At 39.9% G+C, this 15,712-nt stretch overlaps 1 protein-coding gene across 7 annotated transcripts in view; it reads right to left on the bottom strand.

Moving 5' to 3' along the window:
• The window catches only part of NIPBL (NIPBL cohesin loading factor), a 163,377-nt gene extending 152,400 nt beyond the window's left edge, over positions 1-10,977 (bottom strand). For 2 of the 7 annotated variants that reach the window (XM_068666344.1, XM_068666345.1), the window contains exon 1: positions 10,779-10,972. The gene's annotated coding sequence lies outside the window, so the exon portion shown is untranslated. Of the gene's footprint in view, positions 1-10,011; positions 10,616-10,778 lie in introns of those variants that run through there. The other 5 variants (XM_068666341.1, XM_068666339.1, XM_068666342.1 and 2 more) reach the window with 5 other exon arrangements.
• Positions 10,978-15,712: the final 4,735 nt, after the last annotated feature.

The following is a 15,712-nucleotide window of genomic DNA, read 5'->3' as shown; positions in this document are numbered from 1 at the left end:
ATCTACAGAACTGTTTTATAAGACTTCATTGACTAATTATTTATCAAGATGTGATTAAGAACTTGCAGAATCCCATGACATCATATGTCTAATTTGAGCCTAGAAAAAGGATTTATCAGAAATAAACACAAACATTTACAGAAAGAGAGAGAAATCCTATTTGAAGTCTACTAATTCAATATAATTTTTAACATGGCACTAAATTAAATAAGTAGCTTTCATTTTTCTTCCTCAAGGTTGCAGACAGATTACAATGTGATATGAAAACTGAGAATGTTTACCTTGTGGTATTATGATGGTTCGTTCATATAATAATATTTAGAGAATTACAGACAAAACAGTTTTTAAACCAAACCATTTTTATTGCAATTCCTCAAATATTTTAATGATATATTCTGTGGTAAAAATAAATGATCTACTTCTGTAAATAACATGACCAACCTTTACATCATACTAGATAGAAGCAGACGGAATTACTCCAGTGAGTAAATATGCAGAGCCATAACTCTAAATAATCTTTTATAACAGTGACCCTAGAGTGCATAGTGTGTTCCTACAACTCTCCATCTATGCCATTAGTCATCTAAATTCCCGCCAATAAAGTTCACCTACAGTTTTGCTTCAGCATATGCCGGAACTGCTACTATTTTTGCAGAACTAAAAAACTCAACACCTGTTCTGCATCTAAACCAGGGCAAGATCCTCAAAGTACAAAAAGTCCAGTTATATACACACACATTTTGAATGCACAGAGAACTGAGTACTTCACACCATAGCCACTGCCTTCATCCCTTCACCCAAGATCTCAGCTGCACTGAAGACCACTTGCTTGGGATAGCAGATACCCAAATTCTAACATCCTCCTCAGTAGCAGGTGGTTCAAACGTATATTTGTCACTATCCATTAGAGTCTTCCACTAGCTCTAAGACTTTATGAGGTAGCAGGCATACCCTTCTCTTCCTTTTGAAAGAGTAGTAGTACATCACACCACATTGCAAAGAAAATTAATTAGAACAGGGAAAGAGCCTTAAAGAGAGAATATGAGTATCAAATAAATTGATTTAAACTCTCTTTTAGGAGGTAAAAATCTCTTCAATGTTTTCTATATAGGTATTTTAATCAGCACCACCGGAGTTATCAGTTCCATTTGGCAAGCTCACACATCTCAAATTTGGGACTGACACAAGGGGGCCAACCTGTTCAACAGCAGTATCACAACAATGAAGCCCCTTTTTGATCTCATTCCAATTCCTTTTTATGATGCAGAAATCAAGTTTACAATTTTACTTACTATACTGTGGTAGTTAGTTTACAAGGCAACACTTAAAAAGATGTAGTAGATACATTCTAACAAACATTAGAATTCATAATTAAAAATGTTGAAGATCTAACTTGATTCAACTTTTTAAAACAGAACATTCAACACAGAAAAGAAGTCAGCCTTCACATCAACAGATACTTAAACATCACATTGTCTGTGTATCCACCCAAATTCAAAGCTTTCTGGACTTCTATCAGGAAACCTCCCCCACACCCGGGCTAAAAGATCACATTTGCAAAGTCAATCAAAAGTTAATAAATGCCCCTTGCACTCAGGAATTCTGTCAGCCTTTTGATTATATAATCACGTAACATTCCCCTCCCACCCATAGGCCCAACCTCCTTTCAGTGTACAGGAGGGATCTGCTCTGGAGATGAATCAGAAGCTATTCATAAGGCTATAAGGTCAGTTATATACATGACTCTTGAAGTAAAAGTGAAAGAAGTATGAAGCAAAAGAAGCCGGAGATCAGACTGCAGGAAAAAAAATGCTGCTTTTAGGAACCTGATTCCACTTCTATTACTAACAGTAAACATTTCTGTGTTTCTTTTTTCCTGCATGCTCTGACACCGAGTTTGAAGAAGTACTGATTAGCTATATTGTAACCAAAATTAATGAAATGTGCTATAATACTATCACATGTTATGATTAAAAAAAGCAGGTTAATTTAAATGTCAGGTCCTACAGCTGCTGTAGTTGGACTTTCGGAGTCACAGAGCTAATGACCAACTTTTACATCCCATTTCCTAACTTTTTAAGATTATATTCTCTGCTCAAAAACATTAAAAAAAAAAAAACATTTGTGAAGCATTCCGATATTCCAATGCAAGCTACAGAAAAGCCTGTGAAGAAATTAAGATTTCTATCTCTAGAGCAGGGTCTAATGATGTGAAGTGATTAAGGCAAAGGACTATAGATTGAACACCAAAGAGATAACAAAATATTTAAACATAAAAAACAGGACTGGAAGCAATCTCAGGAGTCTATCCCTTTCCCCAGGCCAGGATCAACGATCTCTAAAGCCAATCCTATGAGACATCAATCTAATCTGTTGTTTTTCTTGTTTTGTTTTAAATCTCTATTAAGGACGCTACTTTTATTTAACACAGTCAGTGAAATAGGCATCTTGTCATAGGAACAGTGACAGTGGACTTCAGGACTACCACAATGCATTCATAAAGATGCCAAATGCAGGCTACACAGATAATCTGTACTACAGATTTCCCTACCATTTGCAATTACAAGATGTACTCCACATTTCTGGGCTTTTTTCTCATTATGTGATTTCCTCAGTTAAAAAAAAAAAAAAAAAAAAAAAAAAAAAGAGGCAATTCTAACAACAAATTCCTGTGTGTGAAATAATGCTTCTTTCCCCAGCCAATCCTTGTTTTGTAGTTTTGGCTTCTCAGGCAGTTTGCTCCACCTCCCCTCGCTGGCCTCTCTCAGAAGATACTTCCCACTCATTCTCACTGCTACACAGTTTCCCTTGACTCTACACCCAGTTCCAGACCACTCTCCTCTTAGTTTCTTGTTAAAACTATTTCACAGCTCTTCCTGCAGCTTCACCAAGGACACTTGCATCTGTCCCACCCACTCCCATACCAGTCCTGTCAGGTAGTCATCATTTCCTTAGGAACTCCAAGGTCTTACCCTCCTCCCAAATTCTTGCCCTTCAAGCTCCCATTCCCTCCCCGTCTGTGCAAATTCTGTTCCCTCTTCTCCTCCATGTGTTCGCCTTTCCGAACACAAGTAACCTCAGTTCTTGTCTTTTCCACACCTGAACAAATCAACGCTGTGGATAAGCACTGAACAGCCACCCACAAACAAAGCAGTCCGCACCACATCCCAGTGCTTATAACCAACTGTACTTACTTGGAGAAGTCCTGTTGTGCACACAGCATTTTCCAACTTTAATATTTACAATCAGGGAAGCCAACTAATTTTTCAGACACCACTAACTTGCATAATTTTTTGACAGATTTTCAAATGGCAACAAAATGCACATTCCTACTGCAAAACTCTCCTCACTCAAATTTTAAGGTTGTCTCTCAAAAAATGGGGAAGTTCAAACGACTTGAAGAAAAAGTCAGAAATTATTTTTGAACATTTTTTTCTCTAGGCTGACCCTTAGAATCCAATGAACATTTTGTTGTTTGAAGCTTTATTAAAACAGTTGGTCACTATTGCTATTAATGGCAATCATCCCAGCATGGACACTTTCAGCCAATATGACTGAAGTTTAGCAAAGTCGGAAGTAAAGTCAGTGCCTTTTAATAGTGCTAGAAAACCTAAAAGAGTCACTACCAGTCTCACCGATACAAAATAAGTAGGGAGCAACATATATTTTAGAAATTGACTAGCAACACTTAAGCAATATTTCAATTGCTTATATAATTGCCCAATTCTAGTATAAAGCTTTTTCTAGGTTTTTCTATGTTACAGGTTATTCCTAAATATGAGTTAAAAAAAAAAAAAAAAAACTGCCATAAAGAACCAATCATCACTGAGCATGCTATTGGAAAACAATTCAATTCCCATTATTCAAGCAAAGAAAAACCAAAAATGGAATACCTTGCAATAAAAAACAATCATGTCTACTAGCTTTTGAGTGAGAAATTTTACAAATAAATAGTTGGGCAGATTTTTAATTTTCCATTCAGAAAAAAAACATAACTTTAACTGGTTTTATATCTCCACAAAGCACTCTCCATGCATCCTTACAACACTTCTATTATAGTCTTACCAAAATTTTTCCAACTTTTAAATTACATAAAACATGTTCCAGCTTATTTTTCCCAAAGCTACGTAAGTATCTGCTGTGTAGCATCCAATGAGACCTCTGCATTCTGCCTTCCCCTCCCCCTCCCCAGTTAATGACCAGAAAGCATCTCTGAAGAAAAAGTGATAGCTACATATCTGAATGGAAGATGACATGCAAGAAGTGGGACAGTCTTTATTGAAACCTAAGACATAAAAATAAAATTTCAGAAAAAAAAATATTTGTGACTTCATCCTTTCTGAGTATCTGGTCAACACAGAGGAGAGATTGTTAGTTCAGACATAAGAGATAGGGGTTGCACTGTCACAGACACGTGCTTACATTCCAGGAGTTTGGTAAGTTACATCAGTAAAAAAAAAAAAAAAAAAAAGAGAGAGAGAGAGAGAAAGAGGGTTAGAACTATAAAGCCAAGCATTAAAGTATTAAAGAATGTCAGAATTACGGTTGCTTACACCTACAATTCAGTCCCAAGAGCAAGACAGTGTTGCATAGCAAAAAGAGATTCTCTAACGGATGTTGCATTTCTATTAATAAATTTCAATAACATACAGTTAATAAAAACAAACAATTAAAAAAAAAAAACATATCTAGAAGATCGTCTGCTGAAAACTGCCAATGTGTCAAAAACAACTCTTACTGCAAAAAGAAAAAAAAAAAAAGAAAAAAGAAAAAAAAAGCAGCTTATTTTCACAGAAAACTTTCATCACTGGGAAAGTAAAGTAAAGGAAAAAAAAAAAAAAAAAAGAAAAAATAAGACTTAGAACTACTTGTTCTACCTGTTCCATACCCAGAGCCTACTGGCCATAATTAGAGCAGATGATTAGAACATAAAAAGCTATATGTGGGGGAAAAAGAGATTCAAGAACAACTCGGTCTGATACAGATTGAAGTTGGGCTTCCTACATCCCAAAGGCAACATTTTGGCTACGAACAAACATACTATACCTAGAATGGTCCTGCTTTCCTAACACAGTCACACAATTCAGCATAAATATTATGTACATACATATTGTTTGTACAAACATATTGTTTGTACAACAGACAAACACTGCAATGAAATGGTCTGACCACTAGGCTGCAGAAGTTTCCATTTCCAGTTTACATGAACTACAACTATTACCACTCTAAAAGGCAAAGTGTCATCCTTCATGGCCAATAGCCAATGCTTAGGACATTCTTCATGGTTGCTAGCTCCTGCTGGAAGTAGCATTCTGAATGTCTCCAATATTATGGACAAGCTATTAATCACATGCAGGTTTTGGATTATTATCCAGTTGCTGTCTCTGATTTTCCTATAGAGATTTTGGGTTCTTCATATTATGGAGGGAGATTATTTTTAATTTTTCAGGACAGGAAATCTATTTTTGGAAATCTTGGCATGACCGAGACAGTTGAAACTGAAAAGACGTCTAGACTATAAGTGAAAACTCACTGTATACTTCTTAGAGATGCAGCATGAGCAACAATGGGCCTGCTACGTTGAAGTGTGAGACACAGCTACAAATAAAATGAAAGAAAATAATGTTATGAACTCACTACATGCTGTAAAATAAGTAAATATATCCAGAATAAACATATCAATTTACACATTCAAGATTTATAAACACTTTTAAAACTCAAAATTTTGACTGAGTTTCAATCTTCCATCTAGAAAAATTGAAATAAAATATTATGGACTATTCTAATATTTGTAAAGCATAGATATATATTTTGATGATAATTTTCTGATGAAAACACCTCAGCATTCATTAAAAGACTTGGATGCAATGCAGCAAGTAGTAAGGCAGCAGGCTGCACACTGTATGACAAAGAAAAACAAATACATAAACTGGGTTATAACAGTATACTGGTCAGCTGGCATTTCCCATGCACTGTGTGAGGCACTGAATAGTGGCTGTAAGGGTAAGGGTGAAGTACAATAATGTAGTTAAAGGCCCAGTGTATGGCATAGGGGACTAGATCATGTTTGTTTCTGAAGTCTTAGCTTGTTCCTTCCTTATCTGAGTGCCTGACTTTACAGTCTGATGTTTTTAACACAGTTCCTGTAAAATGCATTTCATGTCTACACATACACGCTGCTGCAAAAAAAACACAAAGTGCGTCATATCAAACTGTAGCAATGATGTGAATGGGAATATCTCACCACAAAAAAGAATTTTGAGATCTGCAATTGAAAAACCACTTAGAACCAGCTGACATAAACACTGAAAACAATAAGATACAGTTTTCTAGAATTTATTCTGACTGAAAGCCTTTACCATAAAAATGCTCCTCAATGTTAATGTTTATTAAAAAGTTACTTGTGTCAACCAAGTAGGCACCTTCACGTAAAGCACCAACAACTACATTCAATTTGACTGGATTTCCCTTTAGTTTCTACACACAGCTGGGCCAAAACCCTTTCTCCACTCCCTTTTGCTAGTGAGATTTTCCACAGTGAACAGCTGGGACAGGAAGTGAGACATAAATGATAGCTCCTGTACAATATCCTCAAACACAATGTCCTCACTCCTGAGGTACAGCAGACATTGATAAAAAGTACTTCTCTCCCACATATTTGTACCTCAGGATCATCTACTAAGTATGGCTGTAACACTAATAAAATATCATAAAAACACAAATATAGATTAATTGTATGAAAAGGTTTTATAATACTTTCACTTCAAAAGTACTTCCTTTTTTTGGCTGTTAAAGAAGGCCATTATCATATGGGGTTATTACCAATAATATACAGGTATCATCAATTTTAAGCATTTCCTTGTGGGCTGCTCACCTTGTTACTGCTGATGGCTGAAAAATCAGAAACTAACCTAACCTGTACTATTTCTAATAAAGATATACATACAAAGGAATACTGGAAAAAAAAGAAAAAAAAAAAGTTGTATTATATTGAAACTGCCAATGTGTTGTTTCTTTGTTTTTCAAATGTTAAATATTTCTAATAACATATTTTGTGACAATAAACAGCTATTCTAACACTGGATGATCCACCTCACACCTACCGGACACTAACCTCTAAGGTTACCATAACTTATATTTTTGCAATTAAGGATGCCCATAATTGCTGCCAAAATGTCCACACATTGTTGAATATAGAATATGTTCCTCTAGAATAATTTATAGAAAGCATAAAGTTCTGAATTTGAAAACAATTTATACCTTAGCTCTATATATTCAGGATATATTTCACCTAGCTACTAGCAAATGTCCACTAACTTTACATTTGTTGTGTAATATTTATTAAATTAATATTAATATAAATTTAATAGGATGACTTTAACACTTTGTAATACAATACATACATAAAAATACCACATTTACTGCTGAACACACAGAAAATTGCAATAGGAAACTCGCTACACCAATCCCTGGCTCAAATCAATTCACACTTTTGATATTTTTTTTCATCTAGTATCCTTCAAAATACAGCAAACTATGTTATCGAGGGATATACACACAAACCATTCAGGATTAAGGCTGCAATCTCTTTTTCGTTATACAAACAACATAACAACATGGTTCTAACCCAAAGGCATTACTACTACACATTGCCTTGATTCTGCAAGAAGAGTCAGTCACATGAACACTATTGTTGATGGAGTCCCAAACATGCAATGAGGTTGCACTGGGGTTCAGGTACTCATTCAAAACACGGATGTGCAAATGATTTTATTGGTGTAATTTTGCTTCTCTGATCCTTCACTTTGTTTCTCTCAAATTAAAATAAAATATTTCAAATGTAAAAAAATAAAAATAAAAATGTTTTTAGTGGTATGCCTATTTCTATGTCCTTATACAAAAAAGATAAAAACAGTTGTACAAGATAGCAAAGGCTTCAGGGAAATGCTGTTTGTTGGAATAACTTCAGGGAAAACATTCAAGCAGTTGAGAGAAAAAGTATAAATAAAACATGTACATAGAAGAGGAATTCAGAACATACAAGGTAGTCAAAAGTACAAAGTAAAAGATAACAAGAAGAAAAAAAACCCTCTTTTAGTTAAAATAATTGCTACAACTAATATCTCAAGGAAAATTAATTTTGTATTTCCAAAACATGCATAAAATAACTGAAACCTTAAGCAGTTAGATGTTATGACAAGCAGTGGATCAGTATAAACTCCTAATGTTAGGAAAAATAAAGTGTGAAAGTGAAATAGTCACGTTCCCTCCCCCTACAAACACTTAACTGTGGCCTACATAGTGAAAAAAAAAAAAAAACCAAAAAAAACAACACTAAAATGTCATCTTACATTTCTACATTAAATACTTCTGCCTTAAATTTACAATTCCAAAAGCATGCTAAAACAAATAATTGAGGATTAACCATGTATAGTTCAGAAGAACAAAAACAAAAAGCTCACTACAAATCACAAATAGCCAGCACCTTAAATTTCCCTCTATAAATACGCCTATTTTTGGTATCAGAAAAGTGCATGCTTTCTGACAAAAAAAAAAAAAAAAAAAAGCTGTAAACAGAACGCTGGAAAGATAAACTTGACAGGAACTACATAACTACAGTGGCTGATTTCCTGTTCGTATCTCATATTTCAGTAAACCTCCTTAAATGAAAAATAAGGCAGAGAAATTCACAACTATTAGCTTAACAAACGCATTTTCGTTAAAACGGGAGTTGTTTTAATCAACGAAAGAAATGCTACAGCTAACGTCGCTTTCTGATGATGAAAACTACCCAAGAACTACAAGTACTTCTGCACAGTCCTTTCTTTCCTGTAAAGCAGAGTTATACTCGGCCCCTACGCACGCTACGGATCAAAAGAAAACAGCAATTCAGCTACACGCAGAGACAGGGACAGTTCGAGACAACTAGTGGCTCCCTCTGCGATTCATAAAGTTTAAAAATAAAAAGCTGCTTTTTCGGAGTGTAAATGGTTCCTCTCCACGCACGTAGGCCTGAGGCCCTGTTGCAAACAGTGTCTAACAGGACCAGGCAGCACAAAGACAGGAATGGGAGATTAGTGGGAGGGAGGGAGGCCGGGATTGGGGCTCAGCAGGATCTTCAGGCTTTTTAAAATTCAAACTGCTCCCTGACCAATACAAATCACGGACACGCTACTGACTACTACACGGATTTACAGCATTAAAAACACGCCTTCTACGTGACAGCTATATTAACTTCACCCCTTTAAACATGTATCAGGGCACTCGGAGGCACCCCCGCGCAGTTTTTAAGGCTCTAAACCACAATACCCGAGAAAGTTGCTTTATTAGATACAATAACCAGCTATTACTACAACATATCTGCTCAAACAGCTTAAAAACCTACTTTAAAAATAGATGAATTATAGAATGTTACTACTTGTTTACCATCTGCAAATTCCCTTTCTATATGAAAGGTGAAACTTGGTACCTCAAAATTTCCCTCAATTATGTAATTTCTGAAGGAGTACTTTTACAAGTTCGCAGGGCGTTTGTTTTACATCTACTTCAGTTTTTCACAACACTCTCAACTCTGCCACACGCTAAGTCCAAGATTTTTCCTTACTGAAAATTAGCCACCGTTTATGTATAAAGGCCTGACACTTAATCAACAGTCACTTACAAAACGCATTTGACCTGTTAAAATGACACCTAATTACATATTCAAACACCACGGACACAAACAGCCAATAACAACCCCAGGCTCTCAAAGTGATATGGCCTGACAAGAAAGGATGACACTTTTCAACATTCCTCACTTTTCACTTGATTCAATTTATCTTTGATTCCTGAGTTCTAAGGGCAAGATCTCATCTTCATCCCGGTCCCCGAAATGTCACGAACGCACCGCTTCACACGCGACCCCTTCCCCATTTTCTGTTTCTTAGAAGGCACGAAATAGCATTTCTCGTGAATTTTGGACGTATTCCCCCAACGTCTACAGCACGTAAACATTAAGATTGCGTGGAATACCTGGCACAATACGCTCCTCTATCCGTATTTTCTGGGTCTGCAGGTGTCCGTGCCGTGTCAATCACCCCACAAGCTCTAGTTTTACGCTATAAATACGCGAAGTGATTAACGCGCTAATCAATCGCTTTATTATTCGGAGATCAAGCGTTTGCACGTTATAAATCCATCTCCACGCCAACTTTTGCGTGTTCGGAGCGGAGTTGGGGAGAATCCCGGAGAGGGCGATTTTTGCTCCTGGGCTATTTACATTGTCTCTCTCTCCCCCCTATTCCTCCGCTCACTCCTTCCTCAGTTCAGGGGGCTGTCTGCGCTGGGACCTCGCCTCCCGGCCCTGGCGAAGTTGTAAATATGGCACGGGCTCCGCGCACACACTCGCGGCATTGTTTCCTTCCTCCTGCTTGCTGCTCCTCTCCGGGCCGAGGCCTGTCACCGAGCAGCCGCTTCGCCTCTCCCTTTAATCCTCGAGCTGGAGGAAAGGCGCTGGCCGCCGGGGCCTGCGCTCTCCGCCGGGCCTAGGCCTGCCGGCAGCCCGGGAGGAGCCCACCTCCTCCGCCAGCGCCGCGCCGGCAGCACGGGGGGCTGCGAGACCGACACCTCGGCCGCCCGCTGCCCTCCGCCCCCGGAGCGGGGCCTGGGCTGCCGGCAGCGCTTGGGCCGCCGAGGGAAGGGGGGGGGGGGGTAAGGCTGGCAGGCCCGGCCCGCTGGCGGAGAGGGCAGGGAGGGGAAGGGGAGACGACGACCACGACGGGGAGGGGGGGGGGGATTACCTGAGCAAATCGGCGTCTGAATCCGACGGGGAGCCGGGAGAGGGGGCGAGCAATCCGCCCCCCTCCCTCCTCAGAGGAGCCGCCGCTGCTGGGCCGCCGCCGCGGAGCAGGAGGAGGAGGAGGAGGAGGGGAGATAATATAACAACAATAATCCGGGCCGGGAGGGGGGCTGGCTCCTCTTCCGTCTCCTCCTCGGTGCAGCGAACATGTAGAGCCGGGGGGGGGGGGGGTAAAGCGGCCGGCGCGGATCCCGTCCCCCTGCGGCCGCCTCACAACATGGGCACGGGCCGGGCCGAACCGGTTCCGAGAGGCGCCCCGGGGCCGTGGGGGGGCGGCCGGGAGAAGGGAGGGAGGGAGAGGGAGAGGGAGGGAGGGAGGCGGGGGGGGGGGGGCAGCGCTGCCGGGGGCCGCCGCCGCCGCCGCCGCTCCCTCGGTGCGCGACTGCGGGAGGCGGGCGGGGGAGCGAAGAGCAGGGAGGGGGGAGGAGGAGGAGGAGGAGGTGGAGGAGGTGGAGGAGGAGGAGGAGGGGGGGGGCGGCCGGGGCACGGCGAGTCGGTACCGGGCGGGGGGAGGAGGAGGAGGAGGAGGGGGGGGGGAGGAAGGCTCCCGTGCGTCGCTCTCGCTCCCTCTCAGAACAAAATGCCGACCGGAAGTGCAGCGGCAGGAATGACTCCCTCCACCGGCGCCAGGCGCCAACAGCCTCCCCCTTCCCTCCGCCGCCTCCTCCTCCTCCTCCTCCTCCTCCTCCTCCTCCTCCTTCTCCTTCTTCTCCTCCTCGGCCTCTCGCTCGCTCGCTCCGACGGCGCCGCCGACGCCGCGACTCCGCGATAGCCCCGGCGATAGCGCGACGACAGAGCGCCGGCAGCGCGCCGCTCCCCTCACAGCGCCGCCGCACGCCCGGCCGAGCCGCCGCCGCCCCGCTGCCTCCCCCCGTCCCCACCCGCCGGAGAGCTTCTCCCCCTTTTTTTTTTTATTTTTTACTTTTTTTATTTTTTTCTCTTTTTTTTTTTTTTTCTTTTTTTTTTTTTTTTTTTTTCTTCCCCTGCCGGTGCTGGGCCGGCGGCCGTTGGGAAGCGGAGGCGCCCGGGGTCTGTTTCCGCCGGCCCCTGAGGGCTGCAGGCCGGCAGGGGCGCTCCTCGGGGCCGCCGCCGCCCTCCGCGTCCTTCTCCGGGGGCTCTCCGAGGCCGAGCCGCAGGAGCCGCAACTCCCGGTGCCGGGGCGAGGGATCTGCAGCTGGACGTACAGCAGTTTTTTTTTTTTTTCTTCTTCTTCTTTTTTTCTTTTTCTTTTTTTTATTTTTTTTTATTTTTTTGGACGACCAAGGGAGAAAAAATGCAGGTGTTGAGGTGTTGAGCCTCACCGCTGGAGGGGGATGCTCCCTTTCTCCCCCCGTGCCCCGACAGCAGGTTTACTGGAAATATTTTAATCCTGGGCTGTGCTGGACTGTTTGGAGAAAGAGAATCCTAGTCTGAAAGGGTTTACGTTTTTTCCTCTGTACAGGTAAAACCGTGAATAAAACATAGCAAGGAAGCTGCTACGCCTAATGAATTAACTGTGTCTTCTCACAGCTCACTTCTGTTGTTTTGCTCCTTGATACTGGGACAAAAATCACATTTAGAGGAAGCCTGGCTCATCTGCGGACTTCAGGATTCACCATACAGTTGGACACAGCTAGCTAGCTGTAAATATCCTGTGGCATATAAACACACCCTTTCAGTTCTGGATGGATATGATTTGCACAAAGAGATAATACCGTACACAAATGCACTTGAATCTTGAATCCAGGTCTTGCACTTGAATCCAGGTCTTAGGATTTCCTGAACCAATGCTCTGTCTTTAAAGCAGAGTTAAAACGCATCTCTTAAGCTTAAACTATCAAATTCCTAATGTTGGATGAATCAAAGTTTGTTTTACAAGTGTGTTTATTTGAAAGTACAGAAATGAAGATGGCACTGGAGAATACGGTAATTCAGTCCTTCTATCTAATGGGTGTGCACTCATGTAAGTTTAATGGAGACAGAGTAAACCAGGCTCTGGAAGAAATGTATTACATACCTGTGTTCCAAGTTAATATAAAAGGTCCCAATCCTACAATTGTTTATGCATTTTCAGATTGTCCATTTGAAATAAAGGGAAATTACTGGTGTAGTTGATAAACCATGTTCATAGTTCTTTGTGCTTATTTTAATAGAGTTCAATTCTGTAAGTCAAGGGAGAAAATGTATGTATTTTTGTAATAAACTAAAGTTGAATAAGCTACCTATTTAGAGTTCCCATACATGTATGTATGTGGGCATACACACCTGTGAATTCAAAGGAAAATGTGATTCTAAAATGACAAGCTGGCCCAGGAATACTACTTTAATCTGCTTCTAACTTATTGTTAATAATTTGTGTTGTTGGAGTATTTATATTATTTTTTTTTTAGTTGGTGATTCACTGTATAAATAAAATGTAAATACCGCATTTTTTTTTTTTATATGCCAGGGTCTTCCATATCAGATATGGCTTAGCCAGTCCAAACATCAGTGTAAGACATAACAGGTATTTGATTCTTCTGTTTCAGTAAGAATTCTCCAGTGAGAATCTCACCAGCCCATTTTATGCTTTTATAATCCTTTTTAACTAAAGGAATTTGTAGAAATGGTTATTTTGTTTGATTACTATGGCATTACTATTACCTGCACAAGAAAATAACTCATTAATAATTGTTTTAGAAAGTGTTACTGTAACACTTAGAAGCAAACAAGGATTTTCTTCCTTAAGGGAAATCAAATTAAGGAGGTTTTATTCCATTAGATATTACTGTAATTCACTTCTAAAAATGAAAGGTCAAATTCTTTGACTGGGTTCAGACAAGTGGTTCCCCGTATTACCTTTGTCTTCGAATTGTCTTCTCAACAACAATTTATTGCAGAATGAAAGCTCACGTGTGTTTCTACAAATATTTTAGTACATATGGGTGTATCCCATTATATGTGAAATCGCCAACAAATGGGGTAACAACAAGCATTTCAGAATACTATCAGAAAACATTTTAAAAGATACTTTAAACCTCATTTCTGCTCCAGGCCTTAGTCATGGGGTGGAGGTAGTCCTAATCTGTATGGGAGGAGCTATGCAGTCATACAACCATGACTGTGGCACACTAAGGAGTGAACACTGCACTAAACAAAGCTGGTAGCAGTGCGGAGGAGGGCAAAGCTCTCTGAATTCTCCTGATAAATCCACACCTATAGAGCCGTGAAAATGAGCTGCAAATTTCAGGGTGAAGTTTTAGAACCTAATCCTGCTGCCTTTGAAGTCAAGGGAGAACATGTCTTTTGCTTAAGAGAAATGACTGGGCTCTCATAAATCTAAAGTATTTTGCACAGTCAGTTATTCTGAGACTCATTACTTGTCCTTCAAAGAGAACAAATAATTCGGTATTCTTAATGTAACTTTAAAAGTCAGGAATTAAAGATCTTCATGCATACAATACTCTTTTCAAAACATGTTTCTCAAACCATTTTCACCAAAATATGTTAGTTGTAGGTATCACTCTTGCTGCTGTTTATGACTGTGTACTGAGACAAAACGCTTTCCACTTGCAAAGACAGTATGCATGTGTGTTCTGTTGAAAATAGTGAAGAGTCCTTCCTGCCCTCTGCATTCTGATGTTAACCTCCCTGACAGCAACATGTTGTTATTCAGCTCCATAAATTGTAGACAGTATGTAAAATAATAGTAAAAACACACCTAGCACCAATGTTTTCTTAGAGGTTGCTTGCTGCCATTAGATGTTTTCTCTAGAATGCATGAAAAATGTACTGTACTCTTCCACTTTTGGTTTATTTAATGGCTGGTTTAACATACAGTCACATGTCATTTTAATTAATTAATGGGATGCACAGACATTGTTACATTCACCTCTTATTAATTGATAGTTTGTATGCATTTCAGGACAGAATTTTTAACTAAATGTGATGTGTAAGTAAAATCAAAAATGTGGATGCCCCCTCCCTGTAAGTGCTCAAGGGCAAGCTGGATGGGACTTTGGGCAACCTGGTCTGGTGGGAGGTGTCCCTGCCCATGGCAGGGGGTTGGAACTGGGTGATCTTTCAAGGTCCCTTTCAACCCAAACCATTCTCCAATTCTATGTTTGTGTATTTTTCTAGTGGTCAAAGTTTCCTACACAATGGTGGGAAATCACTATGTAGTAATGTAATTGTTAGATATCACCTTAAATTTAAGTATTGAAATAATTGGGAATTTGGTGTTAAGACTCGACTACAGAAGTGAGTAGAATGAATGTAATGATAAATGCTGTATGACAAGTAATATAAAGTTACATTCTTTGCATTAACTTTAGATCACAGTAGCAAATAATAGCACCACATAATTAATTCTCAGGGGAATATTCATTGTAAGTAAGTAAGCAGCCTGAATGTCAGATCAGGACTTAAGTCTTAAGTGGTAAAGGTAAAATAAAGAGCCAAGGAAGCCTGCATATTGAGGTGTAAAATATCTGTACAATTACACGTTGCAAGTTTACAATTTGATGGTGACTATTTTTTTTTCCCTTTTTGGTAAGCCAAATGATGGTAACATTTTCCCCCTTATTCTAAGTATTTAGCATAAATTTCCAACAAGAATTTCACAACATGAAATAATACTATTTCATTTTTCAATTTCTTCTAAATTACACACTTGCATCATCTCAATGGTGTCAAGAACGTGCTACCATTTGTACGAGGACAGGATATGGATTATTTGGCAGATACATCTTTTGAAATGTATACTAGTAAAAAAGTTTTCTGTGAAAGAAAACGATAGATTTAACCCAAGTATTTTCATTTGAATGTTACAGTCAGTTCCTGATTATTCAAAGCACTAGGGATTTTGAATAAAGTTAAAATACAGATAATGTGAAAGGGGTGTTTTAGACTATAAAA

The sequence above is a fragment of the Anas acuta genome, chromosome Z (genome assembly GCF_963932015.1).
Source record: "Anas acuta chromosome Z, bAnaAcu1.1, whole genome shotgun sequence".
NCBI lineage: Eukaryota > Metazoa > Chordata > Aves > Anseriformes > Anatidae > Anas > Anas acuta.
The sequence above is the reverse complement of the archived record's forward strand: the minus strand, read 5'-3'. Positions and strand labels throughout refer to the sequence as shown.